The sequence below is a fragment of the Arachis hypogaea genome, chromosome 16, assembly GCF_003086295.3.
Source record: "Arachis hypogaea cultivar Tifrunner chromosome 16, arahy.Tifrunner.gnm2.J5K5, whole genome shotgun sequence".
Lineage (NCBI taxonomy): Eukaryota > Viridiplantae > Streptophyta > Magnoliopsida > Fabales > Fabaceae > Arachis > Arachis hypogaea.
This window is the reverse complement of record NC_092051.1, coordinates 89,125,828-89,148,092: the sequence shown is the minus strand read 5'-3', so window position 1 is coordinate 89,148,092 and position 22,265 is coordinate 89,125,828. Positions and strand designations below refer to the sequence as shown.

General features: G+C 39.1%; 2 non-coding genes across 2 annotated transcripts; one reads left to right on the top strand and one right to left on the bottom strand.

The window, feature by feature from the left end:
- The first annotated feature begins 5,128 nt into the window (after nt 1-5,128).
- Nucleotides 5,129-5,236, top strand: LOC112760976 (small nucleolar RNA R71). Its single transcript, XR_003181388.1, has one exon. It is a non-coding gene; the product is annotated as a small nucleolar RNA R71 (small nucleolar RNA).
- Nucleotides 5,237-19,880: 14,644 nt separating this feature from the next.
- On the bottom strand, nt 19,881-19,988 carry LOC112760630 (small nucleolar RNA R71). Its single transcript, XR_003181062.1, has one exon. It is a non-coding gene; the product is annotated as a small nucleolar RNA R71 (small nucleolar RNA).
- Between the last annotated feature and the right edge of the window lie 2,277 nt (nt 19,989-22,265).

Genomic DNA, 22,265 nt, shown 5'->3' with positions numbered 1-22,265 from the left:
TTGTGATGAGCGGATAATTTTTACGCTTTTTGGCATTGTTTTTAGTATATTTTAGTTAGTTTTTATTATGTTTTTATTAGTTTTTATTCAAAAATCACATTTCTGGACTTTACTATGAGTTTGTGTGTTTTTCTGTGATTTCAAGTATTTTTTGGCTAAAATTGAGGGACCTGAGCAAAAATCTGATTAAGAGGCTGAAAAAGGACTGCAGATGCTGTTGGATTCTGACCTCCCTGCACTCGTAGTAGATTTTTTGGAGCTACAGAACCTCAATTGGCACGCTCTCAATTGCGTTGGAAAGTAGACATCCTGGGCTTTCCAGCAATATATAATAGTTCATACTTTGCCCGAGATTTGATGGCTCAAATTGGCATTCCAAGTCAGCATAGAAATTCTGGCGTCAAAATGCCAGAACTGGCATGAAAGCTGGAGTTAAATGCCCAAACTGGCACAAAAGCTGGCGTTTAACTCCAAGAAAGGTCTCTACACGTGAAAGCTTCAATGCTCAGCCCAAGCACACACCAAGTGGGCCCTAGAAATGGATTTCTACACTAACTATTCTAGCTTACTCATTTTCTGTAACCCTAGGTCACTAGTTTACTATAAAAACTACTTTTAGTGATTCATCTTGTACCTCATGACACTTTTACACATTTCATATTGTATTCTCTATGGCATGAGTCTCTAAACCCCATGGTTGGGGGTGACGAGCTCTATTGTGTTTTGATGAATTAATGCAATTACTACTGTTTTCCATTCAATCACGCTTGCTTCTATTCTAAGATATTCATTCGCACTTCAACCTGATGAATGTGATGATCTGTGACACTCATCATCATTCTCACCTATGAATGCGTGCTTGACAACAACCTCCGTTCTACATGCAATCAAGCTTGAATGTGTATTTCTTGGGTTTCTAATCTAATATTAGAACCTTCATGGTATAGGCTAGAATAATTGGCGGCCATTCCTGAGATCCGGAAAGTCTAAACCTTGTCTATGGTATTCCGAGTAGGATCTGGGAAGGGATGACTGTGACGAGCTTCAAACTCACGAGTGTTGGGCGTAGTAACAGACGCAAAAGGATCAATGGATCCTATTCCAGCATGAGTGAGAACCAACAGATGATTAGCCATGCGGTGACAGCACATTTAGACCATTTTCACTGAGAGGACGGATGGTAGCCATTGACAACGGTGATCCACCAACATACAGCTTGTCATGGAAGGAGCCTTGCGTGAGTGAAGAAGAAGACAATAGGAAAGCAGAGATTCTGAAGACAGAGCATTTCCAAAACCTCAACCTGTTCTCCATCACTACATAAAAAGTATTTATTTCATGTTCTTTTTCTTTTTACAAGTAAATCTGAGAATTATTGATATCCTGACGAAGAGTTACAAGATAATCATAGCTTGCTTCAAGCTGACAATCTCCGTGGGATCGACCCTTACTCACGCAAGGTATTACTTGGACGACCCAGTGCACTTGCTGTTTAGTTGTGCGGAATTGCAAAAGTGTGATTGTAATTTCGTGCACCAAGGACGATCAAAGCTTTTAAGTTTGATGTGGAAAAGCTCAGCTTTCTGCTTTCCATAACCACTAATGGCACCTAAGGCCAGAGAAACCTCTAGGAAGAGGAAAGGGAAGGCAGTTGCTTCCAACTCCGAGTCATGGGAGATGGAGAGATTCATCTCAAAAGCCCATCACTAGAAAGAGGATGGAGCAAATAAGAGAGCCCACTCATGGACCTCAACAAGAGCATGAGGAAGTCCCTCATCAAGAAATCCCTGAGATGCCTCAAGGGATGCATTTCCCTCCACATAACTATTGGGAGCAACTCAACACCTCTTTAGGAGAATTGAGTTCCAACATGGAGCAACTAAGAGTGGAGCACCAAGAGCACTCCATCATCCTCCATGAAATCAGAGAGGACCAAAAGGCCATGAGAGAGGAGCAACAAAGGCAATGAAGAGACATAGAGGAGCTCAGGAACTCCATTGGTTCTTCAAGGGGAAGAAGAAGCCACCATCACTAAGGTGGACCCATTCTTTAATCTCCATGTTTATTTTCTTTTCTGTTTTTGGTTTTTATGCTTTATGTTTTTACTATGTTTGTGTCTTCATTACATGATCATTAGTGTTTAGTGTTTATGTCTTAAAGCTATGAATGTTCCATGAATCTTTCGCCTTTCTTAAATGAAAATTTTTTTCTGAAAAAGAAAAAGAAGTACATGAATTTCGAATTCTATCTTGAAAATAGTTTAATTATTTTGATGTGGTGGCAATACTTTTTATTTTCTGAATGAATGCTTGAACAGTGCATATTTTTTATAGTGAAGTTTATGAATGTTAAAATTGTTGGCTCTTGAAAGAATAATGAAAAAAGAGAAATGTTATTGATAATCTGAAAAATCATAAAATTGATTCTTGAAGCAAGAAAAAACAGTGAAAAACACAAAGCTTGCGAAAAAAATGGCAAAAAATAAAGAAAAAGCAAGCAGAAAAAGCCAATACCTATTTAAACTAAAAGGCAAGGGTAAAAAGGATCCAAGCCTTTGATCGTTAATGGATAGGAGGGCCCAAAGGAATAAAATCCTGGCCTAAGTGGCTAAATCAAGTTGTCCCTAACCATGTGCATGTGGCGTGAAGGTGTTAAGTGAAAAGCTTGAGACTGAGTGTGAATTTGGTGAAGAATGGAGGTCTTTATATAGGGAATGGATGGGGGGTTAAGGTTCGGCCATATGGGTGGGTTTGGGTGGGAAATTGGTTTTGAATTTTGAAGGTAGGTGGAGTTTATGAGGTAGGTTTATTGGGAAGAGTGGGTGGATGTGAGTGGTGAAGGTTTAGTGGGGAAGAGAGATTGAGGTGATTGGTGAGGGGTTTTTAGGGAAGAGTGTTTATGGGGTTGTGTGAAAGAGAGTGGTGAGAAGAAGTGAGTGGAGGTAGGTGGGGATCCTGTGGGGTCCACAGATCCTGAGTGGATCCTGTGGGGTCCACAGATCCTGAGGTGTTCAAGGAATTACATCCCTGCACCCATTAGGCATATAAAAATGCCTTTGTACCCAACTCTGGGCGTTCAGCGCCAGGTTGGTGGCCATTTTGGGCGTTCAACGCCCATTTGTGTGCCATTTCTGGCGTTGAACGCCAGAACCATGCCTGTTCTGGCATTCAGTGCCCAGAAGCTGCCCATTTTGGGCGTTCAGCGCCAGAACCATGCTCTGTTCTGGCGCTGAACGCCAGACAGATGCTCCTCCAGGGTGTGATTTTTCTTCTGCTGTTTTTGATTCCGTTTTCAATTTTTATATTTATTTTGTGACTCCACATGATCATGAACCTAAGAAAACATGAAAAACAATAAAAATAAGAATTACATAAACATTGGGTTGCCTCCCAACAAGCGCTTCTTTAATGTCAATAGCTTGACAGTGGGCTCTCATGGAGCCTCACAGATGTGCAGAGCTTTGTTGAAACTCTCCAACACCAAACTTAGAGTTTGGATATGGGAGTTCAACACCAAACTTAGAGTTTGGTTGTGGCCTCCCAACACCAAACTTAGAGTTTGACTGTGGGGGCTCTGGTTGACTCTGCTTGGAGAGAAGCTTTTTCTGCTTCCTCTCCATGGTTGCAGAGGGAGATCCTTGAGTTTTAAACACAAGGGAGTTCTCATTCCATTGAAGGAATATTTCACCTTTGTCAACATCAATCACAGCTCTTGCTGTGGCCAGGAAAGGTCTTCCTAGGATGATGGATTCATCCTCTTCCTTTCCAGTATCCAGGACTATGAAATCAGCAGGGATGTAAAGGCCTTCAACCTTTACTAACACGTCCTCTACTTGTCCATATGCCTGTTTTTTTGAGCTGTCTGCCATCTCTAATGAGATTTTAGCAGCTTACACCCCATAGATTCCTAGTTTCTCTATTACAGAGAGGGGCATGAGGTTTATTCCTGAACCAAGGTCACACAGAGCCTTAAAGATCATGGTGCCTATGGTGCAGGGTATTATGAACTTTCCAGGATCCTGTCTCTTCTGAGGCAATGTCAGTTGATCCAGATCACTTAGTTCATTGATGAACAAGGGAGGTTCAACTTCCCAAGTATTAATGCCAAATAATTTGGCATTCAGCTTCATGATTGCACCAAGAAACTTGGCAGTTTGCTCTTCAGTAACATCCTCATTCTCTTCAGAAGAGGAATACTCATCAGAGCTCATGAAGGGCATAAGGAGGTTCAATGGAATCTCTATGGTCTCTAGATGAGCCTCAGAGTCCTTTGGTTCCTCAGAGGGAAGCTCTTTATTGATCATTGGACGTCCCAGGAGGTCTTCCTCCTTGGGATTCACGTCCTCTCCTCTCCTCACAGGTTCGGCCATGGCGCTTATGTCAATGGCCTTGCACTCTCCTTTTGGATTCTCTTCTGTATTGCTTGGGAGAGTACTAGGAGGGATTTCAGTGATCCTTTTACTCAGCTGGCCCACTTGTGCTTCCAGATTTCTAATGGAAGACCTTGTTTCATTCATGAAACTTACAGTGGCCTTAGATAGATCAGAGACTAGATTTGCTAAATTAGAAGCATTTTGTTCAGAGTTCTCTGTCTGTTGCTGAGTGGATGATGGAAAAGGCTTGCTATTGCTAAACCTATTTCTTCCACCATTATTAAAGCCTTGTTGAGGCTTTTGATCCTTCCATGAGAAATTTGGATGATTTCTCCATGATGAATTATAGGTGTTTCCATAAGGTTCACCTAAGTAATTCACCTCTGCTATTGCAGGGTTCTCAGGATCATAAGCTTCTTCTTCATAAGAAGCCTCTTGAGTACTATTGGATGCAGCTTGCATTCCATGCAGACTCTGAGAGATCATATTGACTTGCTGAGTCAATATTTTATTCTGAGCCAATATGGCATTCAGAGTATCAATCTCAAGAACTCCCTTCTTCATAGGCGTCCCATTGTTCACAGGATTCCTTTCAGAAGTGTACATGAACTGGTTATTAGCAACCATGTCAATGATTTCTTGAGCTTCTGCAGGCGTTTTCTTTAGGTGAATAGATCCACCTGCAGAAGTGTCCAGTGACATCTTTGATAGCTCAGATAAACCATCATAGAATATATCCAGGATAGTCCATTCTGAAAGCATGTCAGAAGGACACTTTTTGGTCAACTGTTTGTATCTTTCCCAAGCTTCATAGAGGGATTCACCTTCTTTCTGTCTGAAGGTTTGAACATCAGCTCTAAGCTTGCTCAGCTTTTGAGGAGGAAAGTACTTGGCTAAGAAAGCCGTGACCAGCTTATCCCAAGAGTCCAGGCTGTCTTTGGGTTGAGAATCCAACCATAATCTAGCTCTGTCTCTTACAGCAAAGGGGAAAAGCATGAGCCTGTAGACTTCAGGATCTACTCCATTAGTCTTTACAGTATCACATATCTGCAAGAATTCAGTTAAGAACTGAAAAGGATCTTCAGATGGAAGTCCATGAAACTTGCAGTTCTACTGCATCAGAGAAACTAATTGAGGTTTCAACTCAAAGTTGTTTGCTCCAATGGCAGAAATGGAGATGCTTCTTCCATGTAAATTGGAATTAGGTGCAGTAAAGTCACCAAGCATCCTCCTTTCATTATTATTATTTTCGGCTGCCATCTCCTCTGCTTGTTCGAAAATTTCTGAAAGGTTTTCTCTGGATTGTTGTAATTTAGCTTCTCTTAATTTTCTCTTCAGAGTCCTTTCAGGTTCTGGATCTGCTTCCACAAGAATGTTCTTATCCTTGCTCCTGCTCATATGACAAAGAAGAAGGCACAGAAAAATAATAATAATAATAGAGATCCTTTATACCACAGTATAGGGATCCCTGTGTGAGTAGAAGAAGAGGGGGAGACAAAGAATGTAATATAATGGAAGAAACACAACTGTGAGGAGGCTAGAGATGTGAGATGAGATGTTAGGATATGAATGAATAAATAGAATAAGATGGGGGAGGGAAAATTTTCGAAAATTATTTTAAAAAAGAGTTAGTGATTTTTGAAAATAGTTTTTGAAAAATGTTTAGTATTTTTTTTTCGAAAATTTTTGAAATAAAAAATAAAAATAAAAATAATTAGTTAATTAAAAAGAAATTTTTGAAAAAGAGGGAAGATATTTTCGAAAACTAGAGAGAGAGAGTTAGTTAGGTAGTTTTGAAAAAGTTAAGAAACAAACAAAAAGTTAGTTAGTTAGTTGAAACAAATTTTGAAAAGATAAGAAGTTAGGAAGTTAGCAAAGATATTTTGAAAAGATATTTTTGAAAAAGATAAGAAGATATTTTAGAAACTAATTTGAAAAAAGATTTGATTTTTAAAATCTCAATTAATGACTTGATTCATAAGAAATCACAAGATATGATTCTAGAACTTAAAGTTTGAATCTTTCTTAACAAGTAAGTAACAAACTTCAAATTTTTGAATCAAAAAATTAATTGATTATGTTATTTTCGAAAATTTGGTATAAAAATAACAAAAAGATTTTTGAAAAATATTTTTGGAATTTTCGAAAATAACTAAGAATTTTGAAAAAGATTTGATTTTTGAAAAAGATAAGATTTTCAAATTGAAAATTTGATTTGACTCATAAGAAACAACTTTGATTTTTTTTTTTTAAATTTTTGAAAAAGTCAACTCAATTTTCGAATTTGATGAGAGAGAAAAGGGAAAGATATTTTTTTTGATTTTTGAAATTTTTATGAAAAACATGAAAATTATGCAATGCATGAAATTTTTAGATCAAAACAATGAATGCATGCATGAATGATATGAGTGTCAAGATGAACACCAAGAACACTTTGAATGTCAAGATGAACATCAAGAACATATTTTTGAAAAATTTTTGATGCAAAGAAAACATGCAAGACACCAAACTCAGAATTCTTTAATGCTTACGCACTAAGAATTCAAGAATGCATATGAAAAACATGAAAAGACACAAAACAAAAAATCATCAAGATCAAACAAGAAGACTTACCAAGAACAACTTGAAGATCATGAAGAACACTATGAATGCATGATATTTTCGAAAAATGCTAGATGCATATGCAAGTGACACCAAACTTATAACATGACTCAAGACTCAAACAAGAAACAGAAAAATATTTTTGATTTTTATGATTTTCTAATTTTTTTTTTTTGAAAATTATATGAAAAAGAAAAATAAGGATTCCAAAATTTTTAATATGAATTCCAGGAATCTTGCATTCTTAGTCTAAAGCTTCAGTCCAGGAATTAGACATGGCTCACTAGCCAGCCAAGCTTTCAATGAATGCTCCGGTCCAAAACACTAGACATGGCCAATGGCCAGCCAAGCTTCAGCAGGTGATTGAGGATCAGCAGCAGGTTGATTAGCAACAACTAGCTTGCTCTTGATAACAAATTGCAAGCCTCAGTCCAAATAAATTTAGACATGGCTTTACAGCCAGCCAGGCTTCACTTGCTTCATGAAACACTAGAATTCATTCTTAAAAATCTTGAATAAAATTTTTGAAAACATTTTTATTTTTTTCGAAAACATATGAGAGATTTTTGAAAATATTTTTGAAAGATTTTTGAAAATAAAATAAAAAGAAAATTACCTAATCTGAGCAACAAGATGAACCGTCAGTTGTCCAAACTCGAACAATCCCCGGCAACGGCGCCAAAAACTTGGTGCACGAAATTGTGATCTCCAGGCTCGAACAAATCCTGGTAATGGCTCCAAAGCTTGGTGCTCTGATCTTAATTCATGATTGTCACAACTTCGATACAACTAACCAGCAAGTGCACTGGGTCGTCCAAGTAATACCTTACGTGAGTAAGGGTCGAATCCCACGGAGATTGTTGGTATGAAGCAAGCTATGGTCACCTTGCAAATCTCAGTCAGGCAGATATAAAGTGATAATGGTGTTTTCGAATATTATATAATAAAATAGGGATAGAGATACTTATGTAATTCATTGGTAGGAATTTCAGATAAGCAAATGGAGATGCTTTTCGTCCCTCTGAACCTCTGCTTTCCTGCTATCTTCACCCAGTCAGTCTTACTCCTTTCCATGGCTGGCTTTATGTGATACATCACCACTGTCAATGGCTACTTTCGGTCATCTCTCGGGAAAATGATCTAATGCCCTGTCACGGCACGGCTAATCGTCTGGAGGCATCACCCTTGTCAATGGCTTCATCTTATCCTCTCAGTGAATAATATGCTCACGCACCCTGACACGGCACGGCTATTCATCTGTCGGTTCTTGATCATGCTGGAATAGGATTTACTATCCTTTTGCGTCTGTCACTAACGCCCTGCAATCGCGAGTTAGGAGCTCGTCACAGTCATTCAATCATTGAATCCTACTCGGAATACCACAGATAAGGTTTAGACTTTCCGGATTCTCTTGAATGCCGCCATCATTCTAGCTTACGCCACGAAGATTCTGGTTAGGAGATCTAAGAGATACTCATTCTAGCTTATTTCATGTAGAACAGAAGTATTTGTCAGACACGCGTTCATAAGGGAGAAGGATGATGAGCGTCACACATAATCATCACCTTCATCACGTTCATGGGTGCGAATGGATATCTTAGAAGCGAAATAAGAAGGATTGAATAGAAAACAGTAGTACTTTGCATTAATCTTTGAGGGACAGCAGAGCTCGACACCTTAATCTATGGAGTGTAGAAACTCTACCGTTAAAAATACATAAGTGAAGGTCCAGGCATGGCCGAGATGGCCAGCCCCCTAAAATGTGATCAAAGGATCATAAGGTAATCCAAAGATGGTCAAAAAGACGCCTAATACACTAGTAAAAGGTCCTATTTATAATAAACTAGCTACTAGGGTTTACATGAGTAAGTAATTGATGCATAAATCCGCTTCCTGGGCCCACTTGGTGTGTGTTTGGGCTGAGCCTGAGTGTTTCATGTGCAGAGGCCATTTGTGGAGTTGAACGCCAGTTTCTGTGCCAGTTTGGGCGTTCAACTCTGGTTTTGGATCCTTTTCTGGCGCTGGACGCCAGATTTGGGCAGAAGGCTGGCGTTGAACGCCAGTTTACGTCATCAATTCTTGGCCAAAGTATAGACTATTATATATTGCTGGAAAGCCCTAGATGTCTACTTTCCAACGCAATTGTAAGCGCGCCATTTCGAGTTCTGTAGCTCCAGAAAATCCACTTTGAGTGCAGGGAGGTCAGAATCCAACAGCATCAGCAGTCCTTTTTCAACCTCTGAATCTGATTTCTGCTCAAGTCCCTCAATTTCAGCCAGAAAATACCTGAAATCACAGAAAAATACACAAACTCATAGTAAAGTCCAGAAATGTGAATTTAACATAAAAACTAATGAAAACATCCCTAAAAGTAACTATATCCTACTAAAAACATGCTAAAAATAATGCCAAAAAGCGTATAAATTATCCGCTCATCAGACTGAGCGGTTAAAGTCGTAGTCCAAAGCAAAAAGAGTGTGCTTAAGAACTCTGGACACCTCTAGCTGGGGACTCTAGCAAAGCTAAGTCACAATCTGAAAAGGTTCACCTAGTTATGTGTGTGTGACATTTATGTATCCGGTGGTAATACTGGAAAACAAAATGCTTAGGGTCACGACCAAGACTCATAAAATAGCTGTGTTTAAGAATCAACATACTAAACTAGGAGAATTAATAACACTATTTGAATTCTGAGTTCCTATGGATGCCAATCATTCTGAACTTCAAAGAATAAAGTGAGATGCCAAAACTATTCAGAAGCAAAAAGCTACTAGTCCTGCTCATCTAATTGGAACTAAGCTTCATTGATATTTTGAAATTTATTGTATTTTCTCTTATTTTTATACTATTTTTTTTTAGTTTCTTGGGGACGAGCAACAATTTAAGTTTGGTGTTGTGATGAACGGATAATTTATACACTTTTTGGCATTGTTTCTACATAGTTTTTAATATGTTTTAGTTACTTTTTATTGTATTTTTATTAGTTTTTATGCAAAAATTATATTTCTGGAATTTACTATGAGTTTGTGTGTTTTCTTGTAATTTCAGGTATTTTCTGGCTGAAATTGAGGGACCTGAGCAAAAGTCTGATTCAGAGGCTAAGAAAGGACTGCAGATGCTGTTGGATTCTGACCCTCCTGCACTCAAAGTGGATTTCCTGGAGTTACAGAATCCCAATTGGTGCGCTCTCAATTGCGTTGGAAAGTAGACATCTTGGGCTTTCCCGAAATATATAATAGTCTATTCTTTTTCCGAGATTTGATGGCCCAAACTGGCATTCAACGCTAGCCAGAGACCCTTTTTCTAGCGTAAACCGCCAGAACTGGCACTAGAACTGGAGTTAAATGCCCAAACAGGCATCGAAGCTAGTGTTTAACTCCAGAAAAGGTCTATGCACGTTTAAAGCTCAATTCTCAGCCTAAGAACACACCAAGTGGGCCCTGGAAGTGGATTTCTGCACTCTCTGAACTTAGTTACTCATTTTTTGTAAACCTAAGTTACTAGTTTAGTATAAAAACTACTTTTAGAGATTCATTTTGGTAACTTATGACATTTTGCATCTCATATTGTATCTTCTACAGCATGAGTCTCTAAACCCCATAGGTGGGGGTGAGGAGCTCTACTGTGTCTCAATGGATTAATGCAATTACTATTGTTTTCCTTTCAATCACGCTTGATTCTGTTCTAAGATACGCACTCGTACTTCAATATAAAGAATATGATGATCCGTGACACTCATCATCATTCTCAACTTTATGAACGCGTGCCTGAAAACCACTTCCATTCTATCTGAGCTCAACGTAGTCATTGAGCGACAACTTGAGTGCATATCTCTTGGGTCTCTGATCCACGTATTTGACTTACTTCTCCTGACAACAGAGCATTCGAATCCGTGAGATTAGAACCTTCGTAGTAGAGGCTAGAACTAATTGGCAGCATTCCTGAGATCCAAAAAGTCTAAACCTTGTCTGTGGTATTCCAAGTAGGATCTGGGATGGGATGACTGTGACGAGCTTCAAACTCACGAATGTTGGGCACAGTGACAGTGTGCAAAAGGATAGAGAGATCCTATTCCGACACAAGTGAGAACCGACAGTTGATTAGCCACACAGAAACTGTACCTGGACCATTTTCACTGAGAGAACGGATGGTAGCCATTGACAACAGTGATCCACCAACATACAGCTTGCCATGGAAGGAAGAAATGCATGTTTGGAGAAGAAGACAGTAGGAAAGAAGAGATTCAGATGACAGAGCAACTCCGGAACCTCAACCTGTTCCTCATTACTAAATCACAAGTATCATTCATTTCATGTTATTTACTTTTCATAAACAAAATCATTTTTATCATTAATCTCCTTACTAGGATTTATAAGATAACCATAGCTTGCTTCAAGCCGGCAATCTCCGTGGGATCGACCCTTACTCACGTAAGGTATTACTTGGACGACCCAGTGCACTTGCTGGTTAGTTGTGCGGAGTTGCAAAGGTGTGATTGCAATTTCATGCACCATCCTCCATCAGAAATTTGGAGGTACAAGTTGGTCAATTGAGTAAGAGAATCCCTGAGACTCCTCCTAACACTCTTCTTAGTAACACCAAAGTAAACCCAAGAGAAGAGTGCAAGTTCATCACTACTGAAGTTGAGGCCGAATCTGAAGGGAGAAATCTGGCGTTGAACGCCAATGATGAGATCCCTAATGGGCGTTCAATGCCCAAAGATATGCCATCCTTGGCATTGAACGCCAATAAGGAAGTCCTTACTGGGCATTCAACGCCCAATGCTACACCTTTAATGGCGTTGAACGCCAGTAAGGAGGACCTTACTGGGCATTCAACGCCCAAACTGGCACAAGAGCTGGCATTGAATGCCAGTAAGGAGGACCTTACTCGGTGTTCAACGTCCAAATTGGCAGAGAAACTGGCGTTGAACGCCAGTGATGATGTCCCTACTGAGTGTTCAAGCCCAAAAAGCCACAAGAGATGGAGTTGAATGCCAGTAAGGGTATTCCTACTGAGTATTCAACACCCACTGATGAAGTCCCTATCCAAGAATTAAAGGAAGCCAAGGCTCATGTAGAGACCATAGAGGTCCCCTTGCAAGCACTCTTGCAATTCATGAGTTCTGATGAATACTCATCTTCTGATGAGGATGAGGAAACTAGGGAAGAGCAAGTTGGTTGGTACCTAGGAGCTCTCATAAAGCTAAACCCCAAGTTATTTGGAGAAAAGACATTGGAGGAAGAACCTCTAGTGCTTACCAAAGAACTCAATGCTTTGGTTTAGCAGAAGCTGCCTCAAAAGCTTCCGAATCCCGGACGCTTCCTAATTCCTTGCACCATAGGCACCATGACCTTTGAGAAGGCTCTGTGTGAGCTAGGGTCAAGTATAAACCTCATGCCACTCTCTGTGATGGAGAACTTAGGAATCTTTGAGTTACAAGCTATAAATATCTCACTGGAGATGGTAGACAAGTCAATGAAAAAAAGTATATGGCTTAGTAGAGGATGTCTTGGTGAAGGTTGAAGACCTTTACATCCTATAAACTTCATAATCTTTGATACTGGGGAAGATGAGGATGAATCCATCATCCTTAGAAAACATTTCCTAGCCACTGCCAATGCTATCATTGATGCAGCAAAAGGAGAATTGATTTTACAACTAGGGGAGGAGCACATCTTGTTCAAGATGCCTCACCCCAACTCTCCCTCTGAGAAAAAAGAGATAACTGTGCAACACTTAGTGTTCTAACCATCTCTCTCAGTGCAGAGCTTTACTAAGCCCCCAGACACCAATTCTAAGTTTGGTGTTAGGCAGCCATCAACAAGCACTGAGACCAAAGGTACTAAGAAGAAAGTACTTAAAGGCTGGAGGAACAAAAAGATCCCCACTGATGGCCTCTCCCCTGGCATGAGATTTGTCTTCACCAAGAAACCACTCATACCATATACAATGAGTCGAATCCTGTCTCTAGAGCATGTAGAGCTCGTCCATGAGAAGACAGAAAGAAAGTTCACTGTAAGGGGCAAAATTCTGAGCCCATATTCATCTCCGTAAGGAGCTAACCGTCAATCTAGTGACGTTAAAGAAGTGCTTGTTGGGAGGCAACCCAACCATAGTTATTATTTATGTTTTTCTTTGAATTATTTTCTTAGTTATTTTCTTTAGGTTCATGATCATGTGCATTAGTCAGAACAGAGACAGAAACGTTTAGAAGTGGAAACAGAATACCTTGGAGTACATGTCTTATTGGCATTGAACGCCAGACAAGAAGGCAAGAGTGGGCGTTCAACGCCCACAAAGGGTAACATTACTGGCGTTGAACGCCAGCCAAGGAGTAAAGGCTGGGTGTTCAACGCCCAACAGAGATAGAAGACCTGGCGTTAAACGCCAGGAAGGAAGTCCCTCCTGGGCGTTCAACGCCCTGAGTGGAGCAGCAAGCTGGCGTTGAACGCCAACTATGGAGCATAAGTTGGCCATTCAATGCCCATTAAGGGGGGCAGGGAATTTGAATTCCCTAGCCTCTCAGGACCAGTGGGTCCCAGAGCATCTTCACCTAACCCACCTTCTTCTCTCTTCTTTTCACACTTTTCCACATATACTTCCCTATAAACCCTCAACCAATCACATCCATACCTCTTCCCCAAACCATTATAACTCCCACCAACCCCCACCCAATGAAATTCAAATTTTCCCACCTATATTCCCCCCTCCCCCCACATTAATTCGAAACCCTAACCATACCCTCCCTATAAATACCCCCCTCATTCCACTTATCCCACACACTACTCATACACCTTTAGCACTCACTTGGCCGAATCACTTTTCCCCTTCCATCTCCATCTATTTTCTTCTTCTTCTACCCCATTCCTATCTTATGTTTATTTTTGCTCGAGGACGAGCAAAGTTTTAAGTTTGGTGTGGAAAAGCCTTGCTTTTTGCTTTCCATTCCCACTTATGGAACCCAAGGTCAGAGAACCCTCTAGAAAGAGGAAAGAAAAGGCAGTAGCTGCCACCTCCGAATCTTGGAAGATGGAGAGATTCATCACCAAAGTCCATCAAGACCACTTCTATGAAGTAGTGGTAAAGAAAAAGGTGATCCCTGGGGTCCCTTTTAAGCTTAAGAAGAATGAGTATCCAGAGATACGACATGAAATCTGGAGAAGAGGTTGGGAAGTCCTAACCAATCCCATCCAGGAGGTTGGGATCTTAATAGTGCAAGAGTTCTATGCTAATGCATGGGTCACGAAAAACCATGATATTAGTGTGAACCCACATCCTAGAAATTGGAGCACCATGGTCTGAGGGAGAATCTTAAACTTTAGCTCGAAAAGTGTGAGGTTGGCGTTTAACTTGCCTTTAATGCAAGGAGACCCACATCCTTATACTAGAAGAGTCAATTTTGATCAAAGGCTAGATCAAGTGCTCTCAGATATCTGTGTGGAAGAAGCACAGTGGAAAAGAGATTCCCAAGGCAAGCCTATCCAACTAAGAAGGCCTAACCTCAAGCCCATAGCTAGAGGATGGTTGGAATTTATCCAACGCTCTATCATCCTTACTAGCAACCAGTCCAAAGTGACCATAGATCGAGCCATCATGATCCATTGTATCATGCTCGAAACTGAGGTGGAAGTACATGAGGTGATACCTCAAGAGTTGTACAAAGTAGCGGACAAGCCCTCTACCAAGCAAGGAAAGCTTTCCCTCATCTTATCTGTCACCTATGCAATTCAGCTGGGATTGTCATAGAAGGTGACATTCCAATTGAGGAGGACAAGCCCATCACTAAAAGAAGAATGGAGCATACTAGAGAGCTGGCACATAAACCACAACATGAGCATGTGAAGCCACCTCAACATGAGATTCCTGAGATGCCTCAAGGGATGTATTTTCCTCCTCAAAGCTATTGGGATCAATGGCATACTTCTGTGGGAGAATTAAGCTCTAACATGAATCAGCTAAGGATAGAGCATCAAGAGCATTCCACCATCCTCAAAGAAATTAGAGAAGATCAAAGAGCTATGAGGAAAGAACAACAGAGACAAGGGCGTGACATTGAAGACATCAAGTGCTCTATTGGATGCTTTAGAAGAAGTGGTAGCTGCCGTCACTAAGGTGGTCCCGTTCCATCACCCCTTGCTTTTATGTCATTTTTCTGTTTTCCATTATGTATGAATGAACAGTGCATATTTGAAATTGGAGTTAAGAATGTTGGCTCTTGAAAGAATGATAAAAAAGGAGAAGTATTATTGGTAATCTGAAAAATCTAAAAATTGATTCTTGAAGCAAGAAAAAGAAGCAAAAAGCAAAAAAAAAATATGCAAAAAAAATTTATATATAGCAGGAAAAAAAAGAAAAAGAATTTTTAAGAAAAAGCCAATAAGCTCTTTAAACCAAAAGGCAAGAGCAAAAAGCCAGTAGCTCTTTAAACCAAAAGGCAAGAGCATGGATCCAAGACTTTGAGCATCAATGGTTAGGAGGGCCTAAAAGAAACAAAATCTTGGCCTAAGCACTCTAAATGAACAGTGTCCCTAACTATATGCTTGTAGTGTGAAGGTGTCAAGTAAAAAGCTTGACATTGAGCAGTTAAAGTCATGATCCAAAGAAAAAAAGAGTGTGCTTAAGAACTCTGGACACCTCTATCTGGGGATTCTAGCAAAGCTGAATCACAATCCGAAAAGGTTCACCTAGTTAAGTGTTTGTGGCATTTATGTATCCAGTAGTAATACTGGAAAACAAAGTGCTTAGGGCCACGGCCCAAACTTTAAAAGCTGTGTTTAAGAATAAAAAAGAACTAAACTAGGAGAGTCAATAATATCATCGGGATTCTAAGTTCTTAAAGAGGCCAACACTTTTGAGTTTCAATGGATAGTAAGTGATGAGCGGATAATTTATACGCTTTTTGGCATTGTTTTTAGTATGTTTTTAGTAGAATCTAGTTACTTTTAGGGATGTTTTCATTAGTTTTTATGTTAAATTCACATTTCTGGACTTTAATATGAGTTTATTATTTTTCTGTGATTTCAGGTATTTTCTGGCTGAAATTGAGGGACTTGAGCAAAAATCAGATTCAGAGGTTGAAGAAGGACTGCTGATGTTGTTGGATTCTGACCTCCCTGCACTCAAAGTGGATTTTCTGGAGTTTCAAAACTCAAACTGGCGCGCTTTCAATTGCGTTGGAAAGTAGACATCCAGGGCTTTCCAGAAATATATAATAGTCGATACTTTGGCCGAGTTTAGATGACGTAAAAGGGCGTTGAACGCCAGTTCTTCGCTGCTGTCTAGAGTTAAACGCCCGAAACCTGTCACAAACCAGAATTGAACGCCAGAAATTCGTTACAACCTGGCGTTCAACTCCAGAAAGAGCCTCTGCACGTGTAACATTCAAGCTCATCCCAAGCACATACCAAGTGGGCCCCGGAAGTGGATTTATGCATCAATTACTTACTTCTGTAAACCCCAGTAACTAGTTTAGTATAAATAGGACTGTTTACTATTGTATTAGACATCCTGGGACGTTTTGTTCTTAGATCATGGGGGCTGGCCATTCAGCCATGCCTGGACCTTTCACTTATGTATTTTTAACAGTAGAGTTTCTACACTCCATAGATTAAGGTGTGGAGCTCTGCTGTTCCTCAAAGATTAATGCAAAGTACTACTGTTTTTCTATTCAATTCAACTTGTTTCGCTTCTAAGATGTTCATTCGCACTTCAACCTGAATGTGATGAACGTGACAATCATCATCATTCCCTATGAACGCGTGCCTGACAACCACTTCCGTTCTACTTTAGATTGAATGAGTATCTCTTGGATCTCTTAATCAGAATCTTCGTGGTATAAGCTAGATTGATGGCGGCATTCATGAGAGTCCGGAAAGTCTAAACCTTGTCTGTGGTATTCCGAGTAGGACTCTAGGATTGAATGACTGTGACGAACTTCAAACTCGCGAGTGCTGGGCCTAGTGACAGACGCAAAAGGAGGGTGAATCCTATTCCAGTATGATCGAGAACCTCAGATGATTAGCCGTGCTGTGACAGAGCATTTGGACCATTTTCACAAGAGGATAGGATGCAGCCATTGACAAGGGTGATGCCTCCAGACGATTAGCCATGCAGTGACAGCACATCGGACCATTTTACAAAGAGGATTAAAAGTAGCCATTAACAACGGTGATGTCCTTACATAAAGCCAGCCATGGAAAGGAGTAAGATTGATTGGATGAAGACAGCAGGAAAGCAGAGGTTTAGAGGAACGAATGCATCTCTATACACTTATCTGAAATTCTAACCAATGAATTACATAAGTATTTCTATCCTTATTTTCTATCTATTTATTATTTATGTTCGAAAACTCCATAACTATTTTATATCCGCCTGACTGAGATTTACAAGGTGACCATAGCTTGCTTCATACCAACAATCTCTGTGGGATCGACCCTTACTCACGTAAGGTTTATTACTTGGACGACCCAGTGCACTTGCTGGTTAGTTGTATCGAAGTTGTGATTGAAAAACGATTTATTAAGACGTGCGTACAGAGTTTCTGGCGCCGTTGCCTGAGATCACAATTTCGTGCACCAAGTTTTTAGCGCCGTTGCCGGGGATTGTTCGAGTTTGGACAACTGACGGTTCATCTTGTTGCTCAAATTAGGTGATTTTCTTTTTGTTTTGTTTTCAAAAATTTTTCAAAAATCTTTCAAAAAATTTCTCCTTTGTTTTCGAAAAAATTTAAAAAAAAAATCTTTTCAAAAATATATTTTTCTTCAGAATTTTTAAGAATGAATTCTAGTGTTTCATGAAGCATGTTGAAGCCTGACTGGCTGTAAAGCCATGTCTAATTCTTCTTGGTAGGGAATGTCAGGCGTGTCATGTCTGAGTTACATACTAAAGCTTGGCTGGCTATTAGGCCATGCCTGACCCTTTGATTGGAGCTTTAGACTAAAGAGCATAAGATTCCTGGAATTCATATTAAAAATTTTGGAATCCTTATTTTTCTTTTTCAAAATGATTTTCGAAAAAAATTAAAAGAAAATACAAAAAAAATCATAAAATCAAAAAAAAATCAAAAATATTTTGTGTTTCTTATTTGAGTCTTGAGTCAAATTTCAAGTTTGGTGTCAATTACATTTTTTCTAAAAATTCTTTGCATTTTTCAAAAATTCATGCATTCATAGTGTTCTTCATGATCTTCAAGTTGTTCTTGGTAAGTCTTCTTGTTTGATCTTGATGTTTTCTTGTTTTGCATCTTTTCTTGTTTTTCATATGCATTCTTGCATCCATAGAGTCTAAACATGAAAGATTTCTAAGTTTGGTGTCTTGCATGTTTTCTTTGCATATAAAAATTTTCAAAAATATGTTCTTAGTGTTCATCTTGACATTCAAAGTGTTCTTGGTGTTCATCTTAACATTCAAAGCATTCTTGCATGCATTCATTGTTTTGATCTAAAAATTTTCATGCATTGCATCATTTTGTTGTTTTTCTCTCTCATCATAAAAAAATTTTCAAAAATCAAAAAAATATTTTTCCCTTTTTCACTCATAAATTTCGAAAATTTGAGTTGACTTTTTCAAAACTTTTTAAAATCTAGTTGTTTTTATGAGTCAAATCAAAATTTTCAATTTAAAAATCCTATCTTTTTCAAAATCTTTTTCAAAAATCAAATCTTTTTCATTTCTCTTATTTATTTTTGAAAATTTTAAAAATATTTTTCAAAAAAATCTTTTTCTTATCTTTATCTCCTAATTTTCGAAAATAACATCATCAATTAATGTTTGGATTCAAAAATTTCAAGTTTGTTACTTGCTTGTTAAGAAAGATTCAAACTTTGAGTTCTAGAATCATATCTTGTGATTTCTTGTGAATCAAGCCATTAATTGTGATTTTAAAAATCAAATCTTTTTCAAAACTAATTTTAATCATATCTTTTCAAAAATATCTCCTTATCTTATCTTTTTTCAAAAATTTGATTTTAAAATATATTTTCTAACTTCTTATCTTCTTATTTTTCAAAATTGATTTTCAAATTTATTTCAACTAACTAACTAACTAACTTTTTGTTTGTTTCTTATCTTTTTCAAAACTACCTAACTAACTCTCTCTCTCTAATTTTCGAAAATATCTTCCCTCTTTTTCAAAAATTCTTTTTAATTTACTAATTATTTTAATTTTTTATTTTAATTTTCAAAAAATTACTAACCTTTTTCAAAAACTATTTTTGAAAATCACTAACTCTTTTTCAAAAATTATTTTCGAAAATTCTCTTTCCCTCTCATCTCCTTCTATTTATTTATTCATCTACTTACACAAGGACCTCTATACTGTGGTAAAAAGGATCCCTATTATTATTATTATTTTTCTGTCCCTCTTTTTCATATGAGCAGGAGCAAGGACAAGAATATTCTTGTTGAAACAGATCCAGAACCTGAAAGGAATCTGAAGAGGAAACTAAGAGAAGCTAAATTACAACAATCCAGCAAGCACCTTTCAAAAATTTTTGAACAAGAAGAGGAGATGGCAGCCGAAAATAATAATAATGCAAGGAGGATGCTTAGTGACTTTACTGCACCTAATTCCAATTTACATGGAAGAAGCATCTCCATTCCTGCCATTGGAGCAAACAATTTTGAGCTTAAACCTCAATTAGTTTCTCTGATGCAGCAGAACTGCAAGTTTCATGGACTTCCATCTGAAGATCATTTTCAGTTCTTAACTGAATTCTTGCAGATATGTGATACTGTTAAGACTAATGGAGTAGATCCTGAAGTCTACAGGCTCATGCTTTTCCCTTTTGCTGTAAGAGACAGAGCTAGAGTGTGGTTGGACTCTCAACCCAAAGATAGCCTGAACTCTTGGGATAAGCTGGTCAAGGCTTTCTTAGCCAAGTTCTTTCCTCCTCAAAAGCTGAGTAAGCTTAGAGTGGATGTTCAGACCTTCAGATAGAAAGAAGGTGAATCCCTCTATGAAGCTTGGGAGAGATACAAAGGACTAACCAAAAAGTGTCCTTCTGACATGCTTTCAGAATGGACCATCCTGGATATATTCTATGATGGTCTGTCTGAATTGGCTAAAATGTCATTGGATACTTCTGCAGGTGGATCCATTCACCTAAAGAAAATTCCTGCAGAAGCTCAAGAACTCATTGACATAGTTGCTAATAACCAATTCATGTACACTTCTGAGAGAAATCCTGTGAGTAATGGGACGCCTATGAAGAAGGGAGTTCTTGAAATTGATACTCTGAATGCCATACTGGTTCAGAATAAAATATTGACTCAGCAAGTCAATATGATTTCTTAGAGTCTGAATGGAATGCAAGCTACATCCAACAGTACTTAAGAGGCATCTTCTGAAGAAGAAGCTTATGATCCTAAAAACCCTGCAATAGCAGAGGTAAATTATATGGGTGAACCTTATGGAAACACCTATATCCCATCATGGAGAAATCATCCAAATTTCTCATGGAAGGATCAAAAGCCTCAACAAGGCTTTAATAATGGTGGAAGAAATAGGTTTAACAATAGTAAACCTTTTCCATCATCCACTCAGCAACAGACAGAGAACTCTGAACAAAATACCTCTAATTTAGCAAACTTAGTTTCTGATCTATCTAAGGCCACTGTGAGTTTCATGAATGAAACAAGGTCATCCATTAGAAATTTGGAGGCACAAATGGGCCAGCTAGGTAAAAGGATCACTGAAATCCCTCCTAGTACTCTCCCAAGCAATACAGAAGAAAATCCAAAAGGAGAGTGCAAGGCCATTGAATTAATCACCATGGCCGAACCTGTGAAGGAAGGAGAGGACGTGAATCCCAAGGAGGAAGACCTCCTGGGACGTCCAGTGATCAATAAGGAGCTTCCCTTTGAGGAACCAAAGGAATCTGAGACTCATCTAGAGACCATAGAGATTCCATTAAACCTCCTTATGCCATTCATGAGCTCTGATGAGTATTCCTCTTCTGAAGAGAATGAGGATGTTACTGAAGAGCAAGCTGCCAAGTTTCTTGGTGCAATCATGAAGCTGAATGCCAAATTATTTGGTATTGAAACTTGGGAGGATGAACCTCCCTTGTTCACCAATGAACTAAGTGATCTGGATCAACTGACATTGCCTCAGAAGAAATAGGATCCTAGAAAGTTCGTAATACCTTGTACCATAGGCACCATGACCTTTGAGAAGGCTCTATGTGACCTTGGGTCAGGGATAAACCTCATGCCCCTCTCTGTAATAGAGAAACTGGGAATATATGGGGTGCAAGCTACTAAAATCTCATTAGAGATGGCAGACAATTCAAGAAACAGGCTTATGGACAAGTAGAGAACGTGTTAGTAAAGGTTGAAGGCCTTTACATCCCTGTTAATTTCATAGTCCTTGATACTAGGAAGGATGAGGATGAATTCATCATCCTTGGAAGACCCTTCCTAGCCACAGCAGGAGCTGTGATTGATGTGGACAGAGGAGAATTGATCCTTCAATTAAATGAGGACAACCTTGTATTTAAAACTCAAGGATCTCTCTCTGTACCCATGGAGAGGAAGCACAGTAAGCTTCTCTCATTGCAGAGTCAACCAGAGCCCCCACAGTCAAACTCTAAGTTTGGTGTTGGGAGGCCATAACCAAACTCGAAGTTTGGTGTTGAACTCCCATATCCAAACTCTAAGTTTGGTGTTGGGGAGTCTCAACAATGCTCTGAACATCTGTGAGGCTCCATGAGAGCCCACTGTCAAGCTATTGACATTAAAGAAGCACTTGTTGGGAGGCAACTCAATTTTTATTTTCTTGTTCTTTCATGTTTTATTAGGTTCATGATCATGTGGAGTCACAAAATAAATATAAAAATTAGAAAAGGAATAAAAAACAGCAGAAGAAAAATCACACCCTGGAGTAAGACCTTACTGGCATTTAAACGCCAGTAAGAAGCACCTGGCTGGCGTTCAACGCCAGAACAGAGCATGGTTCTGGCGCTGAACGCCCAAAATGGGCAGCATCTGGGCATTTGAACGCCATAATTGCACCCTGGAGAACTGCTGGCACTGAACGCCCAGAACAAGCATGGTTCTGGCGTTCAACGCCAGAAATGGGCAACAAATGGGCGTTCAACGCCCAGAACAAGCACCAATCTGGCGCTGAACGCCCAGAGTTGTGTGCAAAGGCATTTTACATGCCTAATTTGTGCAAGGTTGTAAATCCTTGGACACCTCGGGATCTGTGGACCCCACAGGATCCCCACCTACCTCACCCTCTCTCTCCATTCATGGTCATCCCTTCTGTTTTCCATTTACCACTCACATC